This window comes from Mycteria americana, chromosome 1 (genome assembly GCF_035582795.1).
Source record: "Mycteria americana isolate JAX WOST 10 ecotype Jacksonville Zoo and Gardens chromosome 1, USCA_MyAme_1.0, whole genome shotgun sequence".
NCBI classification, from domain to species: domain Eukaryota; kingdom Metazoa; phylum Chordata; class Aves; order Ciconiiformes; family Ciconiidae; genus Mycteria; species Mycteria americana.
In genome coordinates this window covers 192,267,268-192,281,883 of record NC_134365.1, presented here as the reverse complement: position 1 = coordinate 192,281,883, position 14,616 = coordinate 192,267,268, and the positions used below count along the sequence as shown (strand labels likewise).

At 42.3% G+C, this 14,616-nt stretch overlaps 1 long non-coding RNA gene across 1 annotated transcript; it reads right to left on the bottom strand.

Annotated features, from left to right (window-relative positions):
- Positions 1 to 9,409: 9,409 nt before the first annotated feature.
- Positions 9,410 to 11,859, bottom strand: LOC142404994 (uncharacterized). The gene is made up of 3 exons (XR_012774025.1): positions 11,729 to 11,859; positions 10,084 to 10,164; positions 9,410 to 9,684 (listed from the first exon to the last, which is right to left on the bottom strand). It is a non-coding gene; the product is annotated as an uncharacterized LOC142404994 (long non-coding RNA).
- Between the last annotated feature and the right edge of the window lie 2,757 nt (positions 11,860 to 14,616).

Below are 14,616 nucleotides of genomic sequence, written 5' to 3'. Positions count from 1 at the left end.
CCTTGGAAGAAATCCAGGTATAAAGAACAAGGGATGGCTTGATGAAGACCCTGGAAAGTCTTGGAAAATCAACATGCGGCAAGGGTCACATGCTGCCAGACTCACAAGAAGATATTTGTGGGGTGGAGGAGACAGAGCAGGAGAGTGGTCCTAAGACCATTTGACCAAGGGAAAGGCATGCAGGGTGTCAGCCACAAGGAGGTAGGACATGTGGGAGAAATGGAGCCCTCTGAATTTCAAAGGCTCTCCTTGTAGGAAAGAGGAGTGACATGGGAAGGGGCTTTGGCTCTGCCAAATACCAGTACACAACCTGCTACCCCCGTGCTTGTAGTCCAGGGCCTGAGGTGCTGCGGGAGATGCCCATGCAGCTGCTCAGCTGCGAGCACAGTAGTAGCCGTAGCAGGACGGAGCACTTTGCTGTCATCCCCAAAGAGACAGTGACAAAGGAGAAAGATTGATGACATCTTTCCAGCCCACGGAGCAGTTCTGAGCCAACTCCCAAAGCCATCCCAGCGGTAATCAGAATTAGGGCTCAGGAAGGGTCTGGAGCCAGGTTTTGATAAAGTCCTGTTCCTGCCATGTTATTAAAAACAGGAGGGGATAGATTCAGTCAAAGACTTTGTGAATTAGTTTTGTTGATTCGGTGGCTTGAAACGATTCCAGGGGAACGGCAGGTCGCATGCCTGAATGTGCACAGGAGGGACCGAGCGGAGGCAGAAGTGGCTGGGATGTCTCCTTCTCCAGTGCAGTCTGCAGAGGCAAAGCCTGTCCAGCCGGAGACACCCTTCACCAAGAAGACAGTAGCAGAGTATCCATGTTAAGTCAGTGGGCCAAATCTTGGCAACGGTGGCCTGCTCATCAAAATGCTCTGTCTGAAGTTATGTGGGCGCGTTAAGGCTTTCAGCAGTTAACTTGGGAACAGAACAGGGAATAAATATGCAGGGGCCACAAGGGTGTAGTTGGGGGGTGGAACTGACCCAAATTTTCTTGTTATTACTGTTGTTATTTTTTTTCTGTTAGTTCCTATTACAGCATACAAAGGGTCTGGTCTCATCCCAGCAGCGAAGCTGGCCTCTTTTGAAAACCCAGTCCCCCATGGCTGTCAGGATTGGAAAGCTGTTGCATGGGCTAAAATTTGTGTTTTGACATAACAAGTTTGGAAAATTTTAGAGATGAAATGAACCAGAGCCGGCAGGGTGTGGGGAGGAGAGAGGGGAAGGAGTTAAAAAGGTTACAGAAGTGTAGATATGAAACTGAGGAAAGTTAACTATCACAAATCACATTTGATAAAATGCAGAAAGTATTCTGGTTTGGTTTTTGATTTCATTTCCCATTTGGAGTTGAACTGAACTACTAAAAATTGCTTTTACTTCAGGAGGTAGGTCAAAGTGTGCAAAGGAATGCAAGAAAGAAATACCCTTCAGATTATAAATACTGGTGGCATCAGTCATTAGCTGTAGTAAGGTCTTCACACTGGCTAGTTTGTAAATTAATTCAAAATAGATTTTGAATTTGAAAAGCCGGACGTGCTCTATTCTAAAATGAGACACGGAAACGTTAAAGAAAATGACAAGATTAAAATGATCTGTAGACGGCTCCCTGTGGCCAGACCAATAGGAACATTCAGCATAGAATTAGCTTAAAATTAGCTCTAGTTTTCATTCAGAGCTGGCATGGCTCAGAGTCATCAGCCACTACGCTCTGTGTCAGCTGCTGCAGGACCTGCTGAAACCTGGGTCTGGCATTTCAGTGTCCTGGCCTGCCAAGCCTCTTTCTACAGAACAGGGCAGTTTTGCAAGAAGTCTTTGCAAAATATTTTAATAATGAAAACTTTAAAAATACACAGCTGTTTTGCGAAACCCTCTTAACAAAGACCCCTTTGAGATCAGCTCCACACAGGCTCCGTAGTGGATGTGCTACCATCAGTACTCTCAACAGAGACATTATGGAGCCTGGCGTTCCCTCCGTGCCTCTTTCACCCCCTGGGTCCCCTGCCTGGACCTTGTTCCTTTCAGGCGCTGCTGCCTGCTCAAATCCCTGCTTCAGCCCCTTTCTTTGGGTGCCAGCAACTACTTCCAGATGTTAGGCACTTTTGCCCCTTGGGATGACCTCCTCAGAGGGCTACTTGTCCTTCCTTGCTGCTGCTGTGGCTCAAACAGGACATGCTGGGGCATCATTTGGGGTGAAATTCAGCTCCCAGCTGAACTGGGCAATGCTGAGGAAAAGAAGTCCCTGGGACTACAAACACCTGGGCACCATTTAACTCCCAGATGAGCATCTGAGCCCCTGCTGTTTTAATTCAGCCTTTCTGCACATGGACCAACATCTGTTTCCATGCTGGGAGCATGGTACAGGGTGCTGCTGTGCCTGAGTCCTGCGTATTGGAGGTTGGCATCAAGCTGGATTCCTCGATCGTTGTTACCGACAAGTGTTTAGTGGAATCCATTTTCCAGAGTGAATAGTTTATTGGGATTTGAATAGTTGCAGGGAGTTCATTGCTGTAAATAGGGTAGCCCCTAACTAGGAAGTCTATTTATGGTGCTTTTATTACTGCAGGGAATATGGGGATTCAGCTTTTCAGTGTTACAAGTATTTCCCTTAAGTGGTCATTAGAAGAAATAACTCCTAGATTCACAAGCACTGGTATCTGTATGTAAGCTGTGTTTCCAGTAAGTTTTAATTAAATTAAAACTTTTTAATTAATTAAAAAGACAAAAGAGAGAAAGCTGGCCAAGGCAGCACGATGATGGCTTTCCCTCTCCTCCTAGGGAAGCCAGGAGGAATTTCCCATCAGTTTAAGCAGGAGCTGGCCACTCACATCCTATATTGCCGTACCTCCTTGCCTTAGTGTCACAGGTGGGTGAGGTGGGAAGCACGAACCTGGCGGGAAGGAGCCAGGTGGGGAGGAACCAGCCTCTCCCAGACATGCACAGGATAAAACTCTTGTTTTGCTCTTGTGTGGTGCTTCTTCTGAGAAAATAAGGGTCCTGAACATGAGCAGGGTGAGAAAAAAGTGTGGTTATACTTGATTGAACTAAAGCCCTGTCTAGCTTAGCATCCCATCTCTGAAAGTGGCCAAGTGCACTCTTCAGTGGAAAGAACAGAGCAAGCATATACAATCCTCCCCTGAAATGCCCTGCCAGACTCAGCAGTCTGTGTCCCAGGGACTCCTGGTGGCCCCCGGCCAAGAAACCAGAGAAGATTGTCTCACCAATCGTTGTGGTGGGTGCTGGCTTGAGAAGATGCTGGATGAGGCTTTCAGGTGGGCTACACCGAGCTGTATGCTGCTGAGATGCGAGCAGACTGGGTGTTTTGTCAGGGTTCACTTCATTCATAACCCCTTTCACTTCCAGCACTTGAAGCTGTCACTCTGAGCATTCACCTGATCCCTGGGCAAGGGAGATGTTGCTTTGTTCAAAACATGAAGGCTGGCTACAGCTCAGCCGGTGGCCACGGCTGAAATGGGTAACTCGGGCACGTTGCAGCATCCAGCAATCAGCCTGAGCGGGGTGCATGGGGACCTGGGTGGGACCCGGACCCACAAGGATGCTCTGGGCGTTGAGAGGATGCCCAACCCACCAGGACACCCAGGCCAGCAGAGCTGGGGTGGCTGAAAGCCAGCACTTTGGAGGACTTTACCTCTCACAAGCACCAGTTCAAAGCCAACCTGCCAGGAGTCAGCAGTGGTAGCAATTCGCCCACGACTCCCAGTTGTTTCATAGACAAAAGACTGGAAGAGGCTCAGCTTCATCTGATCCGCCTCACTCCCGGGGCAATAAGGAGGCTATGACTCCTGACAGAAGTTCTTCTCACCTGCTCTTGAAGGTGAGCGGAGGAGAGAGCCACAGCCTCCCTGAGCAGGCTGTGTTTCATCACCCTCATAGGTGGGAAGTTGCTTTGTAACGTGGAACCCAAATCTTCCTTGCTGCAAATTAAGCTAAATTCCTGTTGACTTTTTCCTAACAGCCACAGGGAACAATTTTAATCGCTGTTCTCTTTGTTCAGCCTTTGCATTCTGGAAAATGTATCACGTCCCCCTTCATCTCTTCTGCTCCGTAAAAACAAACCCCATTCTCTCAACCTTTCCTTGTAGGTTATGTTTTCTAAACCTCTTCTTGCTGCCTTTTGGGTTCCCATCAGGGTGTCTGCTTATTAAAATAGAAGCTTCATTTCACAAAGGTTGCTGCATTACTTGGCACAGCAGAAAATAATAACAAACACTACACTGCCACTAGAAAATCCACGATAAGATCACAAAGTGAAGGGATAGGGTGGATCTCAAGAGATCATCCAGTCTGTTTCCTTGCACTGGGGCAAGTTCAAGTGAATCAAGACAATCCTTTAAGATTTGTCGGGTCAATGGTGGCAACTTTCAGTGGTGGCACGCCTCCAGTTTCCTGGCAGCCTACCCCATGGTTTTTACTGTCCTTGTATGAGTTTGTTGTATGTTGATACAACCATGAGGATTAAACACATTAAAAATATACATGGACATTTTTAAAGAATATTTAGAAATCACATATGGCTATTGAGCTCCAAATCAGAAAATAGTCACGGGGAACAGAAGCATAATAAGGATGGATTTACCAGCTGTGAAGATGGAGGCTTTATTCTTTTGATTTTTTTTCCCTATTCCTGTAATTTACTACTCTTTTCTTCTCTGTTTCAAGGATTCAACTACAGTAAATGAAGGAAATAAAGATGAGATGGATAGATAACATCTTTAAAGACCCGGCCTCTACACACAAACCTTGATACGTAATTTGCACTTTACCTGGGACTTCCTTGGCAGGATTTCAGCCATAGAGCAATTTTTCATGCTGGAGGTGGCAAAATGGCAGGGTTTCCTGGCAAAGGGCAAACTAATTCTCCCCGTCCTCCCATCTCGTTTGGTTCTAGGCTGATTTCACCCAAAACCAGATGGAAAAAAAAGCTCCTTTTTTTGTCAATTGCCTGCCACAGATACATTGGCAGGACTGTTGGTTGTACTGAATATTTGCCAGGGTTTCCCTGGGCCTGAAGCCCATGGGGGGTTTCTGCAGGCTGCAGGGACAGAAGACCTTTTGAAGGTCCCAACAGGAGCTGGCTGGATGTTTCACACAGGCTCAAAATGTTCCCTTGAAGCCATGACTTTATACCATTATTTTCCTTTCGAGGAACCACCCTGTGCACAGGTTCATGCACATGGACCCTCCGTCCCAGACAGGGTCCTGTCCAAACCGCTTCTCCCTGCCCTGTATTTATGCCAGGGTCTCAGGCCAGCCGATGCCACCTGGCCCAGCACAATTAGGGTGGAAACGTTATGCTACAGGTTTTTGCACCGGAACGCGGCACGTAAGCCCTGAAAGCAGAGATGCCAGCCACGCATGCTGGGCTGCTCCGGTTCTTGCTCAGCTATTTCATTATTACCACTGCTCATAAACAGAAATGTTTCACTCCACAGGATTTGCTTGCACAAATCCTGATGTCATCTCCCTCCCCTGCACAGAGGCAAGGAGTTTCTACCGGGAGAATCAATGCGGGAGCACAGAAAAAGAGGAGCGATGTGCTTTTGCTTTAACCAAATAGGTCTTTCAAAAGCTGAAGCTAATGAAGACCCACTTAACAACTCTGCATATAGCTCTGATAAACAAAACGTTTCCAACTGGAATTTACAAAGCTGAACATAATAATATGAAGAGGGAATAAGAGCTTCCCCTTGTCAACTGGCTACTAACAAAAGAAAAATATGAGGAGTGAATGCTTAGAAAAAAGACCAACAGTGCTGTAATATAATTAAAACCATTAAAAATGCTGTACTCTGGTTTTGCTCCCTGAAGCAGTATGTTATTTTTCTTTTTTAAGCTGTCACCACATTTTGATACCATAAGGAGTAAACTAAATCAAGACAAACCTCCATTTCAAAGTTGGAGGATTTGATAGAAATATTAACTTAAACTTCAGTAACTAGCAGATGATGCTCAATCAACTGTAGTCATCAACACCTCTCTTTTTATTTGTTGACAGCAGGTATTTCTCAGGTATGTATGCAGCACTGAAGCGGAAGAAAGACAAATGCAGAGACAAGGCCAAGAGAAAGCACCCACAGAAACCCCACGATTTTAGAAACTCAGAAAGGGCCCCATTCAGCAAAGCGCTGAACCACATCTAGAATGATCCGTATCATATGTGTAACTTAAGAGTATGCAACATTGCTTTTTCATTTGGCAGCCTTTCTGACAGAGGTAACACAACCTTCCTGTCCCTTGCTATCATATACCAAAGTTTTCCTGATGCCGTAGAGGTGATGTAACTCTGACACGTGAGCAGAGATTCCACTTGCCAGCAAACTGCATGGGGCCACCCTTCTGTTAGAGACAGGAAAGTATGAACCAAGAGGCTGCAGGACTGAGCCACCTCATGCATTTACCTCTTTTGCTTTCCTTCTTGAGGAAAAATGTAGTCTACTGGCATTGGGAATGGGACTTGAGGGCAATGCACAAAGCAAGGAACATTCACAAAAGTTATTGCACATGAATGTACAGTCATAAAATTTCAAGCAATAAACCATGAAAAAAATTGGAAAAAATGTATTAACTGCATTCCTGGTTAGTCGAGCAAAATTACCAGTTATCATTTTTGAGCCTTGCAAAAAAACATATTATTTAGGAATGTCAATGAACCTCTTCCCCACCACCTTCTAAAAACGCAAAAAGCAAATTGAGAAAGCTGACGATACTCTAATAGCAGGTTTCTCACTGAACTTGTGGCACTACACAGTGACCCAGACAAGCAATACTGAACATGCCAATTGCTAGCTTCCCAAGGGTGAACAAGACTGTTACTTGCATCACTCTGCAGGGCCTCTGGGCATTGCAGAGATGGAAACTGGATGCATCAGATCCTGCGCAAACTGTTCTTAAGATCTGAAGGCATAGACTTCTCTTTTCTCATCCTACACCCTCATGAAAGAGAAGATGCAAAGAAATATAAGGAATACACTGTGGACAACTCTTGCGATGATAGGGGATAGGGGCCATAGTATTGAGACAACTGCACAGGCCCAATATATTCAGTGTATTGTTAGAAGAACAGTTGAAGAAATCTTCTCAGCTTGGCTAATTACCATCAATTGGCTATGTTTCGGCAGACTATGCTGCAGAGTTGTGTTTCTCAGAGGAGCTTTATAGTGTGATAGAATAACAAAACAGAAGTGAATGTTGCTGTTCAAGGGGAATATAGTTCATAAAATGTTGTCTCTGCAACTGCTTTACCTTATGAGCCAAAAACCATAGTTTACCATAAGCCCTTGGTATACTGTGCCCTAATATTACTCAGTTTGTTCCAGCAAATCACTGGTAGAAGACACACATTGTTGATCCAAGGGCTGTGCACAGATTCCAGGCTGACAATATGAAGACAAGTTTCTAACTAATACAAATGATCCCTGGCACCAGCCTAGTAGACAAACACAACACACGCACTCAGTCGGAGATTCATAAACCTGCCCATTGAACTCCTCAGAGGCCAGATTTGTTCTCTGCTATGTAATGTTGAACCATTTTGTCTGCATATGAGTCCTTGCATGCAAGATCTGCAGAGTAAAACATCCTCCTCTGCTTTTTGGGTTTGCTATCACCCTGTTTTCAGTGACATCTGGACCTTTCAGCTGAGGGCAAGAATATTTCATCAGCAGGACAGGATCCTTTGCCTCAGCATTGCCAGTTTAAACAGGAAAAGGCCCAGCCAAGGCACCCAACAGGATCCGAGATCAAATCCTGAAAGGTGCCTTCTCCGGCCCAACGCTGGAGAGGAACCCTCAGCCACTACTTTTTCCATGGGGATAAATCGCAAAACAGTGGTAGGAAAGACAAGCCCAAGCATTTTGTCTCAGGGGAAGAAGGTACTAAAGAGCATTTGTGGTAAAATAGTCTAGCAGAGCACTTTGTGTCTCTCCTGACCGCAGATGAAATGATGGGGCCAGCTGTGTCTCATGGGCCACCGACTAGAGAAAACTGGTTGTGAACCTTCCTTGGATCAACATGAAAGAAGCCTAAAGTTACGGGGTACAAAAGCTGCCAATAGATGAGACTCTTTGATGTTTTTTATGAAAAAAAAAAAGGACAGAAACATTTTTAATTTCACATTAGCATGTTGTGTTGTGTTTTTTTTTTCCAACTGACTCCATGATTGTTGATATTAATTAAAGTGAATGGTAGATTATTTTCTAAAGGCTATAATTTAAACCAGTAGTTGAATATAGACTTGAGTGTAACATTCTTCAGCTCAAACCACAAGGTATGCAAGCTGGGAATGAACTATATTTTTTCCTGTTGAAGGACAGATTAAATATTTTTTTATTAATTCTAATGCTAGCAAAGAAAGTAAGATCCCCATTTTTCCTCCGATTTCTCTGTACACTTAATTGATGTATTTAAAAGCAGTCAAGCTGCTTTTAAAACCCATTCTTTTTCATAGAAATATTATCCTCTTTTTATTAGTTTGAGTTGATAAATGGATCAAGAGTCTTTGAGGGTATTGTGTACTGTCAACAGAATATATCTTTCAGATGCATCCACTGCAATGGAGCTGAAAAAATATATATCATGAAACACTTAATAAAAAAGATACACATATTTGTCTTTTACAAGATCATGGGACTTGAGTCTATCTCCAGGGAGGAGTTCCAACATGAGAAAGAAAATACATAGTTCAAAAGCCTATGTTTTCAATTTGCAGCCACATGGTTTAAATTATCCCTCTATTTATTAAGGGCGCTAAATGGGCAGCTCGACTTAGGGGAAAGGGTCATTCAAGTTGAGAATAGTCATGTTTAATCCCTCAGCTAGCTGCAGGTTAATTGTACTTTAAGATGCTGAATGTTCTTTATACAGTGCGTGTTAAAATACCACATGAGACACAGCTGGAGGGTTTTTGCCATTTATTGTTGCATATTTTTTTTAACTTCTATATCTCTCCATTGTAAACAACAATAGAAAATTGTTAAACACCTAGTCTGGAGGCACAGCGATCCTATATGCCACACAAAACCTATCATATTGTCATCCCTTGCACTTCAGTTTCACATGTGTGTGCGCTCTGTGTTTTGTGGTCATCTCCTGATTTCCCTGACACTCAGTCTTGTGGATTTTCATGTAATCAGAACCACAAAGAAGTAGTGTAAGATGTCTTTTCACTTTATGCTGGTGCCTAGAGATAGTAGGGTCTTGGCTATTGTATGTACCTGCCTGTGAACTTGCTAACTCAGCATTTCAGGAGGGAAAAAAGAAGATTAAGCAAAATCTGAAAAGCAGAAGTTAAAGCAAACAAAAGAGCACTTCCAAATGGACAGGCAATATGAATTTTAAAGCTTTTCCCCTAAGGCATCCGTTGATATGAAAACAAGTAGCTATTGATTATCAGGGCAGTTTACCCAAATGTCACTGTTCTTTTATTTTAGCGGTTTACCCACCAACAAGCCCCGTTGGGAATTTAAAATATATTTCTTGTTCTATCTATCTGTTAGTTCACCCAGGCAATAGCCTGGATTTTGCCCATGAGATGCAAACGGATAGTTGCAAATTTCCAAAAGGCCCACTGTGTTTGATGCAAACCTGAGACATGTTGCTTCTGTTCTTCAGTCGGGCTGAAGCAAAAGGCTGTGGAAATGGGGATGGCCTGGGCACTCACATGCAGCTTCAGCATCTGAATGTTTTCAAGAAAAAAAAGAAAAAAAAACAGAACTCAGAGGATTTCTGAGCATGGTCATGTCTAAAGTCACTTTTAAATTCAAATAAATATTTGTGGGAAAACTGTTTCCCCTATTCTCCTAGCACTCATAACTTAATTATAGTAGCCGCCAGGCATCTTTAACTTTTGTGACCAGCAGATCACTCTGGGTCTCAGTGACCTTGGCAGTTGTAACAGGGTAATATTTTCACAAGGATGAAATGTTCTTGAATACATTTCTCCAATGTACTGGTGTTCACAGGCATTTCTCAGCAGATCTGACCTGAAGTGCAAACATAATTCTTCAGTTTCACCTAGAGGTTTATTGACAAACTCCAGAAAACTCCAGTTCCCCTTCCTTTTGCTGAAACTCACCCTCTGTGAGAAGGCAAAGCTGCTGGTATTCTTCCTTTGAGCTCTCCATCATCAGTGGGACTCTGGACCAAAGGCCTGAGTCTTGGAAAATCATCCAGTGAAGAGGAACATGAAGGCAACGAAAAAGAGCAAGGGAGAAAACGCATAAGAACACAATAATTTGTTTTTTCAAGATATTTCAGTGTAATTTTTCATGTAAAATTGCTCTTAAAGTTCATTGCAGACATTTGTCAACAGAGTTCAATGAAGAAACCCAGGCAGGTGGGAATTAGTGTTTTAAAAACACCATTCTTTCACTAGCACTTAAAGCAATAGTTGCAAAATGAGGGAATTAAATCAGCAGCTTGAGAAAGATGCAGTCACCAAAATATCTGCATTCTTTTGTTGGTGAATAAGCTCCTACTCCACACTCAGGCAATGTCATTTTTGCCCAGTTCCTCTCAAAACATCATGTTCTGTTTTATCAAACTAAAGAAATCTCATGTTAGAAGAGCTTGAGCTTATGACCTATAACTCATTTTTCCACTTTGAGTCATGCAAATGCAAATCCTTACCTTTAAATCATATTGATCTGAATTGTCTACGAAATTTTCAGGGAAGCTTAAGAAGGCCAGCTATTTGCATTCTGATTACATTTGTCTCATTTAGAGAAATGATGTACAGCTTACTTTTTCAAATGCCATATTTTGACTGAGTTCGGATAGCCTTCCTCTGCTGAAAACTATCACGTTACTCCTTGAGGAATCATGGTGGTATCATATAGCAAGCATATCAAGATACGGGCCTTAGGAAAAAAGATGAGGGCTTTCATTCTTGCACGGTGAAAGTTATTTTCTTGGAGCAGGGAAGAAAAAGCCCAAAATACTGGAAATCTAACAGAGCCAAGAAATAGGTCTTCTCAAAAAATGTTTCAGCTGATTTTTCAAACCTCTGATTTTGAACAGATCAAATACTGCCCCATACATTCCTCTAATCTGTGGGTTCTTATGAAATGGAATGAGAACCCCAAATCAGTTTAGCCTTTGTATTTAAATCGAAGGCAGACTGATCAACAAAATACAGAAGGTCTTGACTAGCTGAAGTGGTTGTAATGTGCCTAATGGACTTCAGAGACTTTGCACCTAAACCACAAATTCAATCTTACTCAGTTTCATAACGTATGGAAATCTTCACCACTGAAGGATTCATTAGCTAATACTAGCTGATACAGAACAAAGACAGGCTTGACCTGCTGGATTTTGCCTTATACACTAAAGATTTCTGCCTACAGTGCTGCTTTTCTTGAGAAGAGATAGACAATTTTTATTTAACCAAGGGGAAGTAAATCCAGGGAACCTGACTTTGAGTGTCTGGTGTAAATATTTCCAGGAGTGTTTTTATTCAAACAGTGTCCCAACACATCTATCTTGTTCAAAAGGCTTATCTTACTGCTCTGACTAGGCAACCACCACAAAAACTACTATCAGGTAACAGCAGTCCAGAAAATCTTTAATGCTCTGGGTCAGTTTGCTAGTTAGCTTTATGAATCTGAAATTGAAATTAGGAGATTTCACTAAGGGCAAGATCTGGAGTGCTAATGGTACACTCTGCAACATTCATCTACTCAGAAAGCTTCAGACACCTCTGGTAGGAGATAAACGTTTACCTCTTCAAACCAGGAGGCTTGTCACCATGCTCAGAGCTTGCCATTAAATTCCTTGAGTCACATCTCATCAAGATTTCAGGAGGTCTGGATCTTCCCCTGGGTTCCAAAGTAATTATAACCCCGTATTTAGTCTGTCAGTTAAAAGCTGAAGTCATTAGTTTAACATACATGCTCTGTTACTAGCTGAAGTATGTAGGTACCCCAAATGCCATGTAAGCTTGTATTTAAAATAGAATAGATTACCTTGACTTCCCTGCCCAAGCCTGGAGATGGGGTCAAACTGGCCCCATCACAGTCTTGTAAAGGTATAGACCCTTTGGGTGATAAGAAAGCAGTCACATGTACAAGAATAAAGCTAATGTTTTTAATACAGGAAGAATCTTCTGTTCCTTTTCCTTTCTCTTCAGGTGGTTTCTGTGTGATTGACAACAGTGCATCTCATTCTACCATGCTGGATTGAAGCATTTTTGAGCAAAACAGGTAAATATGCAAGGTGTCAAAGTTCTACATTTTGAGGGCTACACAGTCTAGTTCCTGCAATGGTGATGAGAATAGCGGACAAGCAGGAGGAATGAAAGAGGTATCCCAAGTACAGAGGTACCCAGCACAGACCCAGCACAGCCAAGAACAGATCATTTATTTTTCTGACAGCAGCTACATTAGGGATGGATTTGATGATTTTAAAAGACTCCACGCAGCAGTGTGTTTGCTGTCTTGTCTAATATCTTAGTCCCATGTTTGATTACTTTCACTACAGAGAGAACATAGAAAGTATGCTAAAGGGATATTACAGATTTGAGAAATCACGGTTAATAACATTGTTCCTTTGCTATACTGGATCTTATTTTAAAATTCATTCTTCATTCATTTTGTTTTTCTCTGCATTTCAGTAGGTTTAAACAACACAACAATCAGTTTAACCACTGACTCATTGATCGCTGAAGGTCATCTAGCCCAACCTGCTCAAAACAGGTCCAACTGGATCAGGTTGCTCAGTGCAATCAGGCTTTGAACACCTCCAAGAACAGAGATGCTACAACCTCTCAAGAAAACCCGTGCCAATATTTTACCACCTTTCTGAGAAAAATCTTTCCTGATATGCATCAGAACTTCCTTCATTGCAACTTCTGTCTGCTGCCTCTTACCCTATCAATGTGCTCCTCTGAGAGGAGCATAACACTGTCTTGTCTATCTCCTCCCGTTAGCTAATGAGTAGCTGGTCCAACAGTGCATCTCACCTAGTTGGCTCGTGGATCCCCAGTGTCAGGAAATAGTCCTTGCCACTCTCCAGAAACTTGCTGGATTGACTGTGCCCTGCCATGTTGCTCATTGAGGTGGTTAAAGTCACCCATGAGAACCAGGGGCTGCAACCAGCTTCTTCTGGCTCTCTACCAGCTTCTCACAGACCAATAAAACAAAAATGAAAAAGCCCAGTGAAGCAGAAATATCAGTTGATGGGTCTCATGATCAGTGACCAGCAGGCTTGTGTTTTGTGGTTTAATTTTTTTTTTTTTTTTTTCAAATTGGAACATTTTAACCACAACATTCTGGGGAACATCTATTGTTCTATAGTCCTTTGGTTCATCTACAGATAACAAAATGACAATGAATGTATAGCAAGAGTTCAGAAGTCCCTCATTCTCACAGTTATGCTAGAAATTAATAATAATGCTTCAGATATCTCCTCAGGTAATACATTTACATCTCCATGGCATAAGCTAAGTGTTTAATTTTAGCAAATTCTTCATATCCTTCTTTGTTACAGCTAATAAAATTCCTGTCCCACAACCCAGCATTTCAGATGGGCACAGATCATAGAGTCATAGAATCATGATAAATACAAATAAGAAGAATTTATCAGCCTTTTTGTAGCAGCGTTCATGATTTTATCATATGTATCTAGCAGTCCACTTTTACCTCACAGAGAACTGTTTTGGCTCTTAACAGGCTTAAAAAAATACCTTATCTTTTTTTAACTCCATTGGGATCAGACCTTTTTTTTTTGTTCTTAGTATATTCTTTAATGTTTTATTGTTTCTCTATTTAACTAAGGAATTTTGTTGTTGTTGTTGTTGTTCTACATAACCCTTTTTTGTTGATGGAATCATGGGGTTTGGAACAACTAGCACAATATTCTTGAACAACTCCTGATTTTTCTCAGCGCCTTCCCACTTAAAATGCATATGTTCAGTCAGTTATGCCAGGAAATCCTTTAAGCTTTGGAAAACTGTCCCTATTAAAGTTCCAAATGTGCAGATTTTTGGTCAGTGCCCTATTTCATTTGTATAAAGTGAATTTAAATTGACTGTGATCTCTGGTACCTCAGCAACTGCACTTTTTTGGGCCTGTAACTAACACTTTCTCATTCAGCATACTTAAGTCCACTATCAAGTTACCTTGTACTGGATACAGGACTTCCTGTTTTGAGAAGACAACATTATTATTTATAGAAACACTAAGGAAATTTGTTATTGGCCACAGGAGATCAGCAGCAAATGGCCCTCTGGTTGAAGTCATCCGTGATAAGTTTCTTGGTTGCCTTTTGACTGTTGTTGTTATTTCCCACGTCCCCTACAAATTGTTAACAGATGCTTAAGGAACAGCTCCTTTTATCTCCTAGAAATTGTTGCTGGGCTATAGAAGACCCTTACCTGTTACCTGTCTTTTGCTTCAAATAACTATGAAAACTGGGCTTTCAGACTTAAGCAACCTTAAAGACATATCTGCAGGGTATGCAGAACTGAAGCACAGGGATAGACACATTGGTAGAGACCCCTGGACACAGCATAACACCCACCTCTTTAACAGGATGAGGTCCAGATGCAACTTATCTCAGTAACCTGGACACTGCACAGGAGATAGGAAAGCGTCAACACTGTGAACTTAGT